The 15,086-nt window shown below is 43.6% G+C and overlaps 1 protein-coding gene and 1 non-coding gene across 2 annotated transcripts in view; one reads left to right on the forward strand and one right to left on the reverse strand.

The window, feature by feature from the left end:
- LOC135713484 (dendritic arbor reduction protein 1-like) overlaps positions 1-15,086 on the reverse strand; it is a 94,440-nt gene that overhangs the window by 50,342 nt on the left and 29,012 nt on the right. The window lies entirely within an intron of this gene.
- Positions 3,780-3,850, forward strand: TRNAG-GCC (transfer RNA glycine (anticodon GCC)). The gene has a single exon. It is a non-coding gene; the product is annotated as a tRNA-Gly (tRNA).

A 15,086-nucleotide genomic window follows, 5' to 3' on the forward strand; every position in this document is an offset into this window, starting at 1 on the left:
CAGCTACCGTGAAATTGGAACGGTTTTCCGTGTTGACATCCAACGGTTTGGTCTTGTTGACGTTGATGGTTAGACCTGCTTCAGAGAAGCATTCCACAAGGTCGTCGAGCTTAATCTGCATGTCAGAGCGCCGTTGCCGCTAATAACGCAACATCATCAGCCAAATCGAAGTCGTTGAGATGCTCCATGGTAATAGGCTGCCACAGCAACCCACGGTTCGGTACAAGGTCAACCGCTCTAACCATTATCTCGTCGATTACGATGAGTAACAGTAGCGGTGATAATATACATCCTTGCCTCACACCCGCGATTACTCGAATCGGGTCAGACAAAGATCCGTTGTGCAACACTTTGCATGAGAAAGCCTCGTACTGCGCTTCAATGAGGTTGACGATCTTATCAGGGACTCCCTTGCGTCTCAGAGCGCCCCACAAGTTTTCGTGGTTTAGTCGGTCGAAAGCTTTTTCGTAGTCAATGAACACCAAGTACAGGGACTCTTGGAACTCATTGACCTGCTCCAAGATGATGCGGAGTGTGACAATGTGGTCCACACAGGATATTCCAGCACGGAATCCTGCCTGCTGTCGTCGGAGAGTCGCGTCGATCTTCTCCTGTATCCGATTGAGGATAACTTTACACAGAGCTTTGAGAACAATACACAGTAACATGATGCCTCGCCAGTTGTCGCATACAGTTGGATCCCCCTTCTTGCGGACTTTTACCAAGACGCCCTGCATCCGGCCGGCCAGAAAAGTTGCGGTGTCCCAGATATTGACATGGGGTCAGCTTTGAGCATCTCTGCTGATATGATATACCCCCGGGGCTTTGTTGGACTTCATACTTCGGATGGCTGCTTCTATCTCCTGCAATGATGGAGCTTCAGTGTTGACGCGAGTAACGCGCCTCACCCTTGGCGGATCATGTCGAGATGTTGATGGTTGGTTGACCGTTGAATCTTCGAGAAGTTGTTGTTGAAAGTGCTCAAACCAACGTTTCAACTGGACAGTGGGGTCGGTGAGCAACTGTCCAGTCGCGTCTTTCACAGGCATCCTTGGGTTCATCCTTGCCCCGCTCAGGCGTCGTGAAACATCATAGAGGAGGCGGATATCACCAGGTGCTGCGGCTTTCTCCCCTTCATCAGCCAGGAAGTCTACCCACGCTCGCTTGTCCCATATACAGGAGCGCTTAACTTCCCTCTCTAGAGCCGAATACCGCTGATGGGCCTCGTTCTTGGCTCCTCGGGTCCTTGTCCGCTCTATCGCGGCTTTTGCTTCTCTCCGCTCCTCGATCTTCCTCCAGGTTTCATCGGTGATCCACTCCTTCCTCTGAGTGCGCAGCTCACCCAGGTTTTTCTCGCTTGTTTCAATAAAGGCATTCTTGATGATCGTCCACTGTTCTTCTACGCTGCCACCTTCCGGAATATTAACTACCTCGAGTTCTTCGACGAATGATCTCTTCACTTCTGCGTCTTCCAGTCGACGTGTGTTGAATCGCCGCCCGAGTCTCTCCTCCCGCCGTTGAACCCGCGCAATGCGTAGGTGGATCTCACCGACCAGGAGATGATGGTCAGACGCGATGTCAGCGGTGCGTTTATTCGGAACATCAAGAAGACTCCGTCTCCATTTTCGGCTGATGCAGATGTGGTCTTGGTTCTGGATTTGGTTCTCTGTATATCCATCACGGGAGACCCATGTGACTTTATGCACTGGGCGATGGGGGAAGAGCTAACCCGTCGATCACCATGTCGTTGTTGCCACAAAACTATGCAAGCAGCTCGCCGTTCTGGCTCATATCTCCGAGACCATGGCGTCCCATAATGCGCTCATAGTCCGAGTTGTCGGAGCCGATCTTCGCATTGAAGTCGCCTGTGTAGATCTTGATATCACCTCTTGGAGTCTTATCCACTACAGCATTCAGTTGACTGTAAAAGTTCTCTTGGTCCTGCAATTTGGCTGCATCGGTTGGCGCATAACATTGAATTATGGTAAGGTTTCGGACCCGTGTTCTGAATCTGGCAACGATTATTCTCTCATTGATAGGTTCCCACTTGATGAGCGAAGCCTAGAGCTCACAAAATTTTGCGCCGGATCCAGTTCTTGTCCAAACATAATGTAATGTTATGCTGACCGCCCACATTCACCAATCCTCTTTCTGAATTCCATTCTCAATACCAATTCAATATACCAAACTTCCACTACCATCATGATCCTTGCTTTTTTCTTCCCTTCTGAACTCGTGACTTCTGAAGCCATCCTTCATCTTCAAAATTCTCTCATCCCAACAGTATAGCTTTTCTCCCGCTCCCACAATTATTCTACAACTTCGATACCGGACTTCAAAAACTCTTCACAGCTGTTAAATCCTTCCTTTATCTCCTCCTCCACGGCAATACTCTATCTCAGCTCAACCAACTAGCACGAATTTCAATTTCATCGAAATATAATGACGACTCAGGCTGGCGTCCAAGTAACCAGCATTATGTAAACAGGGCGTCAGCATCTACCAGCATGGGATTTCAGGAACAACTTAAATTCGTGCTAGTTGTTTGAGAATTTTACTGAGAACCCCATCACTCAGGCTGGCGTTATGATATTTCGTAAAGGAAACCCACACTCGCTTATCCCGTTTGCAGGAGCACTCGACTTCCTTCGGTAGAGTCAACGGGCTTCGTTCTAGGCTACTCTGTTTCTCGCCAATTTTATCGCGGCTTTTGCTTTTCCGTAGTTAAATTGAGGGGTTGTACCGATAAACACAGTCTGAATGGCCGTCCATTGTTCTTCTACACTGCCACCTTCTAAAACATTCGCCTTTCAAGTCTCAAGTTTTTTAACGCACTACCTTTACACTGTTAGGTCTTCTAGACGGCGTGTGTTGGTGTTTCAAATATTTTTCGGAATCTCGTACACACATACAGCATATTTGTAGGTAGTTTTGTGTCAAAATTTAGTAGCACAATAATACATTAAAGTTAAAACATGTTAAAGTTGGCAAACTGAATGAAAATCTGCCTTTGTCAGATTAATTATTTTACCACATTGTAGTTGTATTATCGTAAGTTCTCCAAATCGATCTGGAGTAAAGGTGTTGAATTTATGCAAGCTCATCCAGGTAAATATATCCTTATCCACCGTTAGTTGTGTTTTTCAAAATCTACATTCCAAAGCCATTCTGAAGCCTTGTGCGATGTCCAACTCCAAGTCTTGTTAATAACTTACGTCCCACATGATATGTTGGAGTCTCACGAAGCTCTACCGATTCTACCGATTAGAACATCGTACAAAACTTGGTTGAGCCAGATCAAACTCCAAGGTAATTTGGAGAACCCGATATACTTAATTACATTACAACTATGTATCCCGCATCATATAATGGGGCTCCACAAAGCTCTACGGTTTCAAAAACTTATTTGGGACATCGTACCATACGTCGGCGAGTCTGTAGTGCATCAAGATCGGAACACAAGGGTGATTTCGGGAGTTAACGATATTTTGCTAACACAACTTTACATCGAAACTCTTAGGATTCGTACATTTAGTAGACATTGTACAAAACTTGATTGAACATGTAAGGACGATTTGCAGAATTAATTATGTATCGTATATTCGTATATACTGTTCTGTATTTCATACTATGTGTTCAAGCTCTACGAACATCGTATAAGTCTACGTTGAACCTCTAAATATGAGGATCTGAATTCCAGAATAATTTGGACTTCCTAGATCAACACAAATTGTATTCCGATATCAGTAATTACTGCTACACCCTGTCATCTGTAACAAGCATCGGTGGTTCAGTGGTAGAATGCTCGCCTGCCACGCGGGCGGCCCGGGTGCGATTCCCGGCCGATGCAAATTTCTTCTTTAGATGTGAAGTCTCGAAGCCTTCATTTGATTGTTTTGTTTCCATTAATTTTATTAACTAATCACTTTGCAACATTGTAGCAAATTGAACGAGGCACGCCATTCCCGCCCCTATTCGATCGAGCACGCGCGGTCTCTCTCTCTTTCGTTCTGCTCTACCACCGACCACGGACCGAGATTGACGGACGCAAGATCTATCTGATCGAGATCGATTTATAACTCAATCACGATTTTTTGACACATTCTTTGCTTTTTCCTGGGGCCGTGCTTTAATTACGAGCTACGGAGGTTTGTCGATTAAATGTAAATACACACTCACACCACACTCCCCAGCAGCACCAGGCAGCCAGCCAGCCAGCGCGTGGTCCGGGTTGAGTAAACACGTGTTTACACTGCCCAGTACGATTCCGCGGTGGTGGCGGCGGAGGTGGAGGCGATCGGGACAGGATGATGTTAATGACGAAAACGACGACGTCGTCGGTGAGAACCTAGAAAAGAGAGTGTCACCTTCTCAGAGGCTGAGCTAAAGTGATCCGCTTTAGAAAAGAGAGTGGAGGCGACGGCGGCAGCGTGGCGGTCGTGTTTAAAACGAGTAATTTCCTAATCCCTTTAATTTAGCACAAGTCGCGCGCGCGATCACAGGTCGCTCAATTTTTCACAACACCACGCCGATCTTGCACTGCAGAAACCACACGGGTTGACGCTTTTTTTTTTGTTTCGTTGTAATGAAGCTCGAACTCGCAGCATGATCCCTGTGGTAACCAATCAACGAGGAGTGTAGAAGCCGGGACATGAGGCTCAGCGGTTCATTGTGTTTTTGTTGCTTCCTTCTTCAATAAATGGTGGCGTTTGAATCCCTGGGCATGGAAAAAAAAACCCTTCTTGAACACGAGGTTAAGCACTTTGAAAGCCTGAGAAAAAGTGTAGAAACCTGATCGTGACATGATCGACGATGATCGTCGAAGCATATCTTCTTGGTTGCAAGCGCGCACGTCCCAAACCTGTGCTTGTGCTGTGGCTGTGATACTATGGATCGTAAAGGCGCAAGCTGACGAAAAAGTCTTCAACCAGTCAGTGGTGGAGCTACAGGAGCGCAAATATTGTCGATATTTCAACATTTCGCTACAAATCTATACTACGAGCTTGGTACATTTGTTGATGTTCTCTTAATTTAATAACAACCATTTGATATGTTTGACCAAGTTAAGTGTGCGGTCAACGAAATCATTTAAGGCTTGCTTAATTTCGCATTACAACAACTAATTACTCTCTTGGATGCTTTGACCCTGCGAAGACATTGTTCTACATTGAAAAGCGAAGCTGCGACCACGGCTGCTGGGCTATGATTCAGCAAAACGTAGGTTATAGTCTTCGTCTTCCACAAGCAGGTCGTGCACCGATTGAAAGATGATGACGATGGGAAAAAGCTAAAATTGAGAGTACCTACACCTAAATGTTTGTCTCACGAGACGAGGTGAAGACTTGGGCCACATGATACTTTCCTGCTCGCTCCTTACAGATACATGCATTAGCGGAGGGTTACATTTATGGAGCGGCGGAGAAGCATGATCATGAAATGCATTTAGATCGTGTCTTATGCTGATGATGCTGTTGCGGTGCGAGCGGGGAGCTCTGGGCAAGTGCAAAGCCACGCGTGTGGTGGCAGCATAAAAGAACTATGGGTAGCAGCACCGTACATATCCGAAAGCATCGCGCGCGCCCCCATGTCAGCTGATTGATCGCTAGAGTAAACATTTGCTTTTCGTTGCAATAATTTTGAACCCACCTGGAAACACGGTCCTCGGTCGGTCGGTCGGTCGGACGGTCGGCGCAATTGACGATCGGCAGCTGGGCCTATATGCAGTGCACTGCTACTACCTTGTCAAAGTTGTTGATTCCATGTCGTTGGCTGTTTTAAATGCTCTCCCCGGTACAATTTTCCGACTTAATTAGGGCCACCGTGACGGTCCGTCAAAATATTGGGTAACATTACGAGCGACTTCGGGGATTGGCGTTCTGGAGTTGAAAAAAGATCGTGAGCAGTTTCGTTTGAAGGGCCCGGACATTTATGCACCGAGGAGTAATTGGAATTGGATTGCTTTCGGGTTGCGAAAGGTGGAGATTTTTGAAAGCGATACATGAGCACTGAAATCATGTGAAGATCTAATGATGCTGAAAATTCTGCACAACTGAGGCGATAGAAATGGCTACGAACACATCCTTCAATTGAATTTGCGTAACTTTGCGTAAGTAAACTTGGAGCTTCGTGATGTATTCGTCTACACTTAGAAAAAATCATGTAAGCAGACGCAAAATTGAACTCAATCAAACGTACTTGTCGTCGAGCAACGAACTTTTCAGTCCCGGAGCACTAATTTTACATGAAATATTTGTTTACGTCTGATCCGTTATGTCAAAGATGGAGTCCGTCACGTGTGAAATTAGTTATTTTTAAGTGTGTAGCTTGGCTCTTGATGGCTTCTCCCTTACCTTACCTTACCTTACCAATCAGACTAAGGCCTTGTTGTCCTCTGCTGTCCAAAGAAGTCGTCTCCACTCTACTCGATCCATGGCCACACTTCGCCAACCTCGTAGTCTGCGAAGGGTCCGCAAGTCGCCTTCTACTTGGTCGATCCACCTTGCCCGCTGCGCGCCTCTTTTTCTTGTTCCTGTTGGGTCGCTTTCTAGAACCATTTTCACTGGGTCGTCGTGTGGCATTCTTACGACGTGCCCAGCCCACCTTAGTCGCCCAATTTTTTCAATGTGGACGATGGATGGTTCTCCCAGCAGCTGTTGCAATTCGTGGTTCATTCGCCTCCTCCACGTTCCGTCATCCATCTGCACTCCACCGTAGATGGTACGCAACACCTTCCGTTGGAAAACACCAAGGGCGCGTTGGTCCTCCACGAGCATAGTCCAGGTCTCGTGGCCGTAGAGCACCACGGGTCTAATCAGCGTCTTGTAGACAGTCAACTTCGTGCGGCGGCGAATTTTATTCGACCGAAGCGTCCTCCGGAGTCCAAAGTAGGCACGATTCCCTGCCATAATGCGTCTTTGAATTTGTAGGCGGCGCTCAGCAGTGTGATCGCGTGGTAGTTGCAGCAATCCAACTTGTCGCCCTTTTTGTAGATTGGGCATACGACACCCTCCATCCACTCCTCCGGTAAAATCTCCTCCTCCCAAATCCTGGCAATTACCCAGTGCAGCGCTCTAACCAGTGCTTCACCACCGTATTTTAATAGCTCACTTGGTAGTTGATCTACACCAGTTGCTTTGTTGTTCTTCAGCGGACCGATCTCCTCCTCAACTTCTTGAAGATCAAGGGCCGGTAGCCTGTCGTCTTCTGCGCGTGCTCCAAGGTATGTTGTCGTGCCACATTCGTTTTCAGCAGCTTCACCGTTGAGGTGCTCGTCATAGTACTGCTTCCACCTCTCAATCACCTCACACTCGTTCGTGAGAAGGTTACCGTCCAAGTCCTTGCACATATCGGCTTGCGGCACGTAGCCTTTGCGCGTACTGTTTAGCTTCTCGTAGAACTTCCGTGTGTCGTTTACGCGGTACAGATTTTCCATCGCCTCGCGATCTCGCTATTCCTGCTGACGCTTCTTCCTTCGGAAAACCGAGTTTTGTCTGTTCCGCGCTTGTATGTATCGCTCCACATCACTCTCGTGCGGTGTTGCAGCATTCTCGCCCGTGCTGCATTCTTCTCCTCTACTAACAGTTTGCATTCGCCGTCAAACCAGTCATTTTTTCGGTCCGGGATTGTAGTACCTAGTGCCACTGCAGCAGTACTACCTATGGTGGAACGGATTTCCCTCCAGCCATCTTCAAGAGAAGCTGCACCAAGCTGCTCTTCCGTGGGTAGTGCAACTTCCAGCTGCTGCGCGTAGTCCTGGGCAACTCCGGCGTCCCGTAGTTGCTCAATGTTGGGTCGCGGCGTTCGACTTCGACGGGTGTTATGAACCGTCGAGAGTTTTGAGCGCATGCATACTGCAACTAGGTAGTGGTCCGAATCTATGTTTGCACTGCGGTACGTGCGGACGTTGATAATGTCGGAGAAGAATTTCCCGTCGATTAGAACGTAATCGATTTGGTTTTCTGTGTGTTGGTCAGGTGATCTTCAGGTGGCTTTGTGGATATCCTTGTGGTTGAAGGTACTTCGAACTACCATTCCTCGAGAGGCTGCAAAGTTCACGCATCGTTGGCCGTTGTCGTTCGATACGGCATGCAGGCTGTTTGGCCCGATTGCCGGTCTATACATTGTCTCCCGTCCTACCTGAGCGTTCATGTCGCCGATGACGATTTTGACGTCCCGTTGCGAACAGCCGTCGTACACCTGCTCCAGCTGCGCATAGAACGCTTCTTTCTCGTCGTCGGGTCTCCCTTCGTGTGGGCAGTGCACGTTGATGATGCTGTAGTTGAAGAAACGGCCCTTAATCCTCAACATGCACATCCTCGCGTTGATTGGCTGCCAACCAATCACGCGTTGGCGCATCTTACCCAGCACTACAAAGCTTCTCCCAGTGCGCATGAATGAGTGATTTTGTATGTGATCTAATTTCCGTCCTACTAAGCACAACCCGCGCTTTACCTCTCTTTTTTGACCGGGGTTTCAACAAAAAATGAAATATTTCTTTCAAAGATGACTTCTAAATTTATTCACCTTTCCATTCATATCTTTTGATTTGATAAAGAGTAACAAATTGTTGAGATATTGATCCAAATCTAATACCGCTTCTTGATTCTAAATTCGTCCTACGAGTTTCAATTCCGTCCTAACGCATTGAAACGCCATTACATTTTCTTCGTCCTACGGATAAATGGAGAATAGGGGGATTCGCTAGGAGCGTTTCTTTTGTTTTGAGAACAATGAGCGTACATATTCAGACAATGCGCTCTAATAGGATTATTGTTGTAGCTAATGAACTAACGCATCGGTATAAACCTATTGTTGATTTGTGCACGGTAAAATCATTGATATTATTGATCATTTCTGATCGATTGAACGGAAATGGGCGATTACGACGAAGAAGCGCTCTACCCTATTCGAGAATGAAGTGCACAATCAAGAAATGAAAAAAAAAAACATTATGGAACGTATGCATATATTCCATAACTCCAAAGTGACAATTGTATTTACAGGATAACTGTCTATATTCTCGGCAAACACCCCTATTTTAGGCAAAACAGAATAGCTCTCGTGTTTGTAAACTGAACCACGATTTCGGCATTTCCACTGTCGTCATCGTATAGTGGATCATCTCTTGTGTCGAAAGCTAAAATCGTAGTTGAGATTCAAGAGATATTGGGCTATGCCGGGAATTGTTTGTGCAACGTCATCTACATGTACAAATACCCTACCCACTGTAGCTGCTATACAAACGAAACAATAGACCAGTAGTTCGTTTGCCTCCGCCATGGTATGACGGCCAGACAATCGTTCGTCTTTCGATTTATAAAACAACACAACGTAGGGATCCCACCCGTGCGCGATCAGGAATACATACATAGAGTCGGAGATAGAAACTTCTACGCTATCTATCATGTAAGCATTGCAAATTTAATGCTATGCTGAATTTTTAGGTAGAGTAAATACATTTTTTACACAGCTGATTATTTAAAATGTTAATCGATGAACGCGTGATAATTATACTACCTGTAATTATCACACGTTCATTGAATAACATTTGGATTTCCTTGAGCTTTTTCGGAGGCGAATCGCCAACCTCATCATGATCTTTCAACAGTCCATGCTTGACCGTCACTCCAGGGTGCTGACCAACCACATGTCTTTTCAAATTGAAGTTGTGTTTTGTTTTAACTTTTTCTCACAAGATTTACACCATCTGCTGAATCTCATAACTTGCCGAAGAACAGAGCCGTATCAAAATTTGATTTGTGTTCCTGCGACTTCTTGCAATCAACTGAAGGTTATGAATTAATCGATTCAGACTCAACCTGCTTTAAACAACACTAGACCAACAATTGAAATAGGCAGAAGAACCAAACGTTAGTTTACGTGGTAGTGTTTTGTTGGTCCAGAAAGATCTCCGAGCTACCGTATGTGCAGCGAGGGTAACGAATTGAATTAATGAACATGTTAAAAGGCAACAGGAGAACACGAAAACATCACCAAGGATAATCCATAAATGGATTAATTAGTGCTTACTAAGTCAGAAATATAATTTCGTTAATCCACTACTAAAGCACTTAACGGAAAAAACGACCAAAGATTTTTGTGACTGAGTTTGAGCAGCTCAAAAAGTGGTCCCCAAGTTAAAAAAACATCAATCTCTCAAAATGTTACGTTCTCTGGGAATGGTCCTATAGTCCATTGAATGTATTGTTGTGTGTCATAATATTGAATGGAATAACCGTGCATCAATCAAAGGCCGTGCGTGCTCTCTCAGAATACGTAACGAAGCTCTATATTTACGGTTTCACCGAGTCCATCCCGAAGTTCAACATGTTGTTTGGTGAGCAGAGCCGATGTAAAGCACGTCTCACTCAATAACGAACCCCGAATCACTCATTGTGTCAATCTGAGCTCGAGCTCTTTTGCACTCCTTGGATTTGACATCATTGCTCTTTATATGTGAGGGATGAACTAGCTCACGATGAATGAGCATCTATACGGCATAATCTGAGTTCGAGGAGTTTAGGCAAGCCTGGTTCTGCATAAGTTGCCCAAATATAAAATTTGGAAAATATGTGAATTTTGGTATTTTTATTCAAATTAATATGTTTCACCCATTTCCAAACATTTTCCCATTAAAACTTTAAAAGTTTCCCGTGACCTCAATACAACCCAAAAGAGCAGTAGGAACCACCCTAATGTTCATACATCCACTTTTATTAACCAGTTGATGACCTGACCATTGAATATTCTACATTCTAGATTGAGAGCTAGATACTCTAGAGTTTTCATAAGTGCGGCTCCCGCCCTGATTAAATACATGTGTCTCTGTTCAGGAGTGGCCATACATGTAATAAAGAACATTTTTTAAATGCTTGTAAATACAACTTGGTTCCCTCTAATTAACACTGGAGTTGCTGTATGAGTTAAACATGTATACAGTCAGCTCGCGAGTAAACATAGTAATACTTACCAACTGGGGTCATCCATCAAATGCAGTCCATGCAGGCTTTGTTAGCTACCAATATCTGAGACATAACATACTTTGGACCTTTACTTTAATAAGCCTATCTCGAAAGAATTAAGGCTATGTCTTAGTACACAACTAAAAGCCGGCAAACGCTTATAACGAATCGTTTTACTGCATTGAAAAGGAACAGGCAACAGCCGCTACTAATTTGAACGACAATATAAATTTCCAGCAGATATCGATAGACAGAATAACTTGAAATGCGAGTGTAATTTACTACACTTATTAAAAACTAGTTTCCTGATAATTTCTGAATACCTGTGAAGTTCGCAAAACTTTTTAGAAGACTTCTGAAATTCTCAGGAGACCTTTCAACTTTCCCGAAATTGCCGTGAATTTATTGGAACTAATTCTTTAAGATCGTTAAGCTTTCCTAAAAGTCTAATCTTTCCAACAATTTTCGGAGTTTTCCGGTAGTTCCCTAAACTTCACTGAACTTCTCAGAACTTTTGAAAAAATTTCGCAATTTCCAGAAGTTTTCTTAACTACAATGAAGTTCTTTGATCTAACATGCAGTTCCCACAAGTTTTCAAAGTTCAACATGGATCTTCTCGCAAATTTCTAAGCTTCCTTAGACTTATCTGAACTTCAGTGAATTATAAGATGCTTCCCTGAAATTTCAAGGACTTCACTTATGATCCGGAAATCTTCCTGGAGTTTTCGAAAGATATCTGACATGTGTGGAAGTTCTCATAAATAATTCCTTAGAACTTCTCGAATGTGACTGTGATTTTCTTGAAGTTAATGGAACTGCTATGAAATTCTCTGATCTACCCCGAAGTGTACAGAGCATACTTGAAGTTAATCTTTAAATCAGATCTTTAAATTTGCTGGTTTTGCTGAAATTCCCGCAATTTTTCTGGAGTTCTAGAAACACTTCTCAAAATGTCTTAACGTGCATAGAACTTACTTGAGGTTTCCGATTTTTACTGAAGTTCTCGGAACATTACTGACGCATTTTGAATCCTTAAGTTCCTGTAATGGACAAGGATTTAATGGAACCATCCTAAAGTTGCCTGATGTTCTCGCAACCCTACTACTATTATAGTTCCTATAATTTTCCTCAATCTCTTTGAACATTAATGCGACCCATCCCGAGCAGGAACGAATATCTCGATATCTTAAATTGGTATGGATGAGCCTGACATAAGAGGTAAAATATCAAACAATAATACAAAAAAAAAAAAAAATATTCCCACAATACCATTCCAGTACCAATTTTTTTGTAACGGGTGTTCAATAAAAAATGAGAATGTTTTCAGTCATATGATAAAGCTAGAAAAATATTTTTTTTTTTCAATTAATTCAGTATTTTTTATTAAAAACATAATGTTTATTCTTCAAAAAAAAATATTGGAGAAGGAGCCCTGGTCAGCCGTACGACGCAAATTAGTCGCGATGCTCTCACAAGAGCACTGGACGACACTGAAATCATTCTCATTTTTTATTGAACACCCGTTAGATTGAACAGTGGTCCAGGATGGGAGTTTAGTAAATCAAAATTCTAGGGCTTTTGTCTTAAGCTTTAGAGGTTTAGTCTCTTCTGTGAACTTTTTCAGCTCAAAAAGTTCCTGCTTTTGGCCGTTTCTCCGTCCCACCTTTGTTCTCTACTAAAGGGTGTCCACATCAAATTGCATCACAAAAAAAAAAAACGCTGTAGAAAATTACCCATTAGGAATTTTTTTCATGAAAATTTGGGTAGAAGTAGAAGATGACGATTATCGCTGTCAGTTTCTCGAAAGTTGGAAAGCAATGGCGTCACCAGAAAAGCAACGTCGTGAATTGATTTTGCGCAAGCACCTGGATGATCCTCAACTCTCTCATTGGGACATCGGAAAATAACTCGGAATCATGCAGTCAACGGTGAGTCGTGTGTTTAAACGTTACTACAAAACTCTGAGCATCGAACGGAAGGAGAAATGCGGTCAGAATGGATGTTCTATTAGTGATCAGGATCACAAGCGTGTCGTGAAAGCGTTTAAGCGGAATCCCAATGGTTCGGTCAGGGATGTGGCGAAAAAGTTGAATCTGTCCAAGTCTTTCGTTCATAGAGCCAAGGACCGGGAGGGACTGCATACGTACAAAATGCAGAAGGCTTCAAATCGTGACGAACGGCGAGTGTCTACAGAAGCGTCTGCTTCCTCTGTTGAAGCAACACGAGAGCCCTATGGTCTTCTGGCCGGATCTAGCTTCGTGTCACTATTCAAATGTTGTCCTGTAGTGGTACGAAGCCAACGGGGTCACTTTCGTACCCAAGGACATGAACCCCCCCAACGCACCGGAACTAAGGCTCATCGAAAAATACTGAGCTTTTATGAAGCAGGCACTACGGAAGCATCCCAAGGAGGTCAAATCTGAGGAAGACATGAAGAAAAAGTGGGTTTCCGTACAGAAGAAGCTGCAGCCAGATGTTGTACAGAACCTAATGAGTGGAGGTAAGGGTTAAATTTTACTGTCTAAAAGCGTGAAAAGCATCGGTCTACTAGGTAGTTTTCTACAGTGTTTTTTTTTACGTGATGCAATTTGATTTATTTTTTTCCGGATTCATGAACTACGTTGGATCGCTGGTAAGGATGCCATATGTGGTCAGCATTCGGATGAAGAAATACGAGCAAATGAACATCCGGAAATAAGGATTCCCGACTGTATCGGCATGTGACACGTAGCCTTTACGTGAACTATTTAGCATCTCGCAGAAGTTCCGTGTGTCATTTATTTATATTTTTATATGAAGTCTGCATATGGATTTTTCCAGCTCAAGTGTATTCAAAGTTGTGGTTAATGACACCCATTTCAACCAAACTGTGTCAAAATGCTTATTTTGATATTCTAAGAAAACGCCTTTTTGAATTTTGCTTCAAAGTGTTTCGTTCCCTCTGGGCAACAACCCTACAGGATTTCTTCCCCCTGGGCTACAAGATTTCTAAGATTTTAGGAATTATTGTCAACTTTCCATTTGTTGATGTTCTATATCTCGATATACCTCCCTATCTCCATGATTTGAGCAGTCCCTTCAGATTTCCACACACTTAGAAATACCTAATCTTACACGTGACGGAATCCATCATTGACATAAAGGATGAGACGTAAACAAACATTAAGTGCTCCGAGACTGAAAAGTTTGAAAGTACGTTTGATTGAGCTGAATTTCGCGTCAATTTTATGTCAAAATTGACGCTCGTATATGTCAGTCTCAGAGCACCTAAATTTACATATTTTTTCTAAGTGTGCATGCATTCTGCTCTATATAGCAGGGAATCATGAAGATCCTACACACTTAGAAAAATTCATGTAAATGTAGGTTCTCTGAGACTGACTTATACTAGCGTCAATTTTAACAGGACTTTGAGTCATAACAGACGTGAAATTCAGCTCAATCAATCTTACTTTTTGTCGAATAACGAATGTTTCACTGTCGGAGTACTTAGTATTCATGAAATGTTTGTTTACGTCTCATCCTTCAGGTGAAAGATGGATTCCGTCACGATTAAAATTAATTATTTCTAAGCAGTGACGCAAAATATCATGACACTCACGTGACACTCGTCTTCGCATCAACCGACTATCGCTGACAGATCGTTTTGTCACGCAGTGAGAGTTAGAGCCATGGCAAACAACAATCTCCAGTAATGGTCGCTGCTCACAAGCAAAACGTTACAAAACGAGCACAGATGAGTGTCGTGATTGTCAGGAATGACCAGATCGGTGATGGATCACAACAGAAGACGACATTCACCAGTGGATGGTCATGGAAAGAGCATCGACGAGCACATTGATAGGAATGTACAAAGCGTTACTACAATCAGCTGTTTGATGATGGTGATTGTGATAGGTCGCAACTCGGTAAGCGTCGGCGACGATAAAAACACTAGTAAACGGAGTCATGTTCAGTGCACATCTGTGATCATGGATTAACGATAATCCACAGATATGATAACAATCACTATGTAACAATATGGGTATTGTTGGCACATTTTGGAATGTAAAATAACTATTCAAAATGGCGGCGGACATTGATTTTCGTCATCTACATGTCATCCCGGTTCCAAAAATATCCATA

This window comes from Ochlerotatus camptorhynchus, unplaced genomic scaffold, assembly GCF_037179485.1.
Source record: "Ochlerotatus camptorhynchus isolate MF236.1 unplaced genomic scaffold, CSIRO-AGI_Acam_v1.1 ptg000041l, whole genome shotgun sequence".
Lineage (NCBI taxonomy): Eukaryota > Metazoa > Arthropoda > Insecta > Diptera > Culicidae > Ochlerotatus > Ochlerotatus camptorhynchus.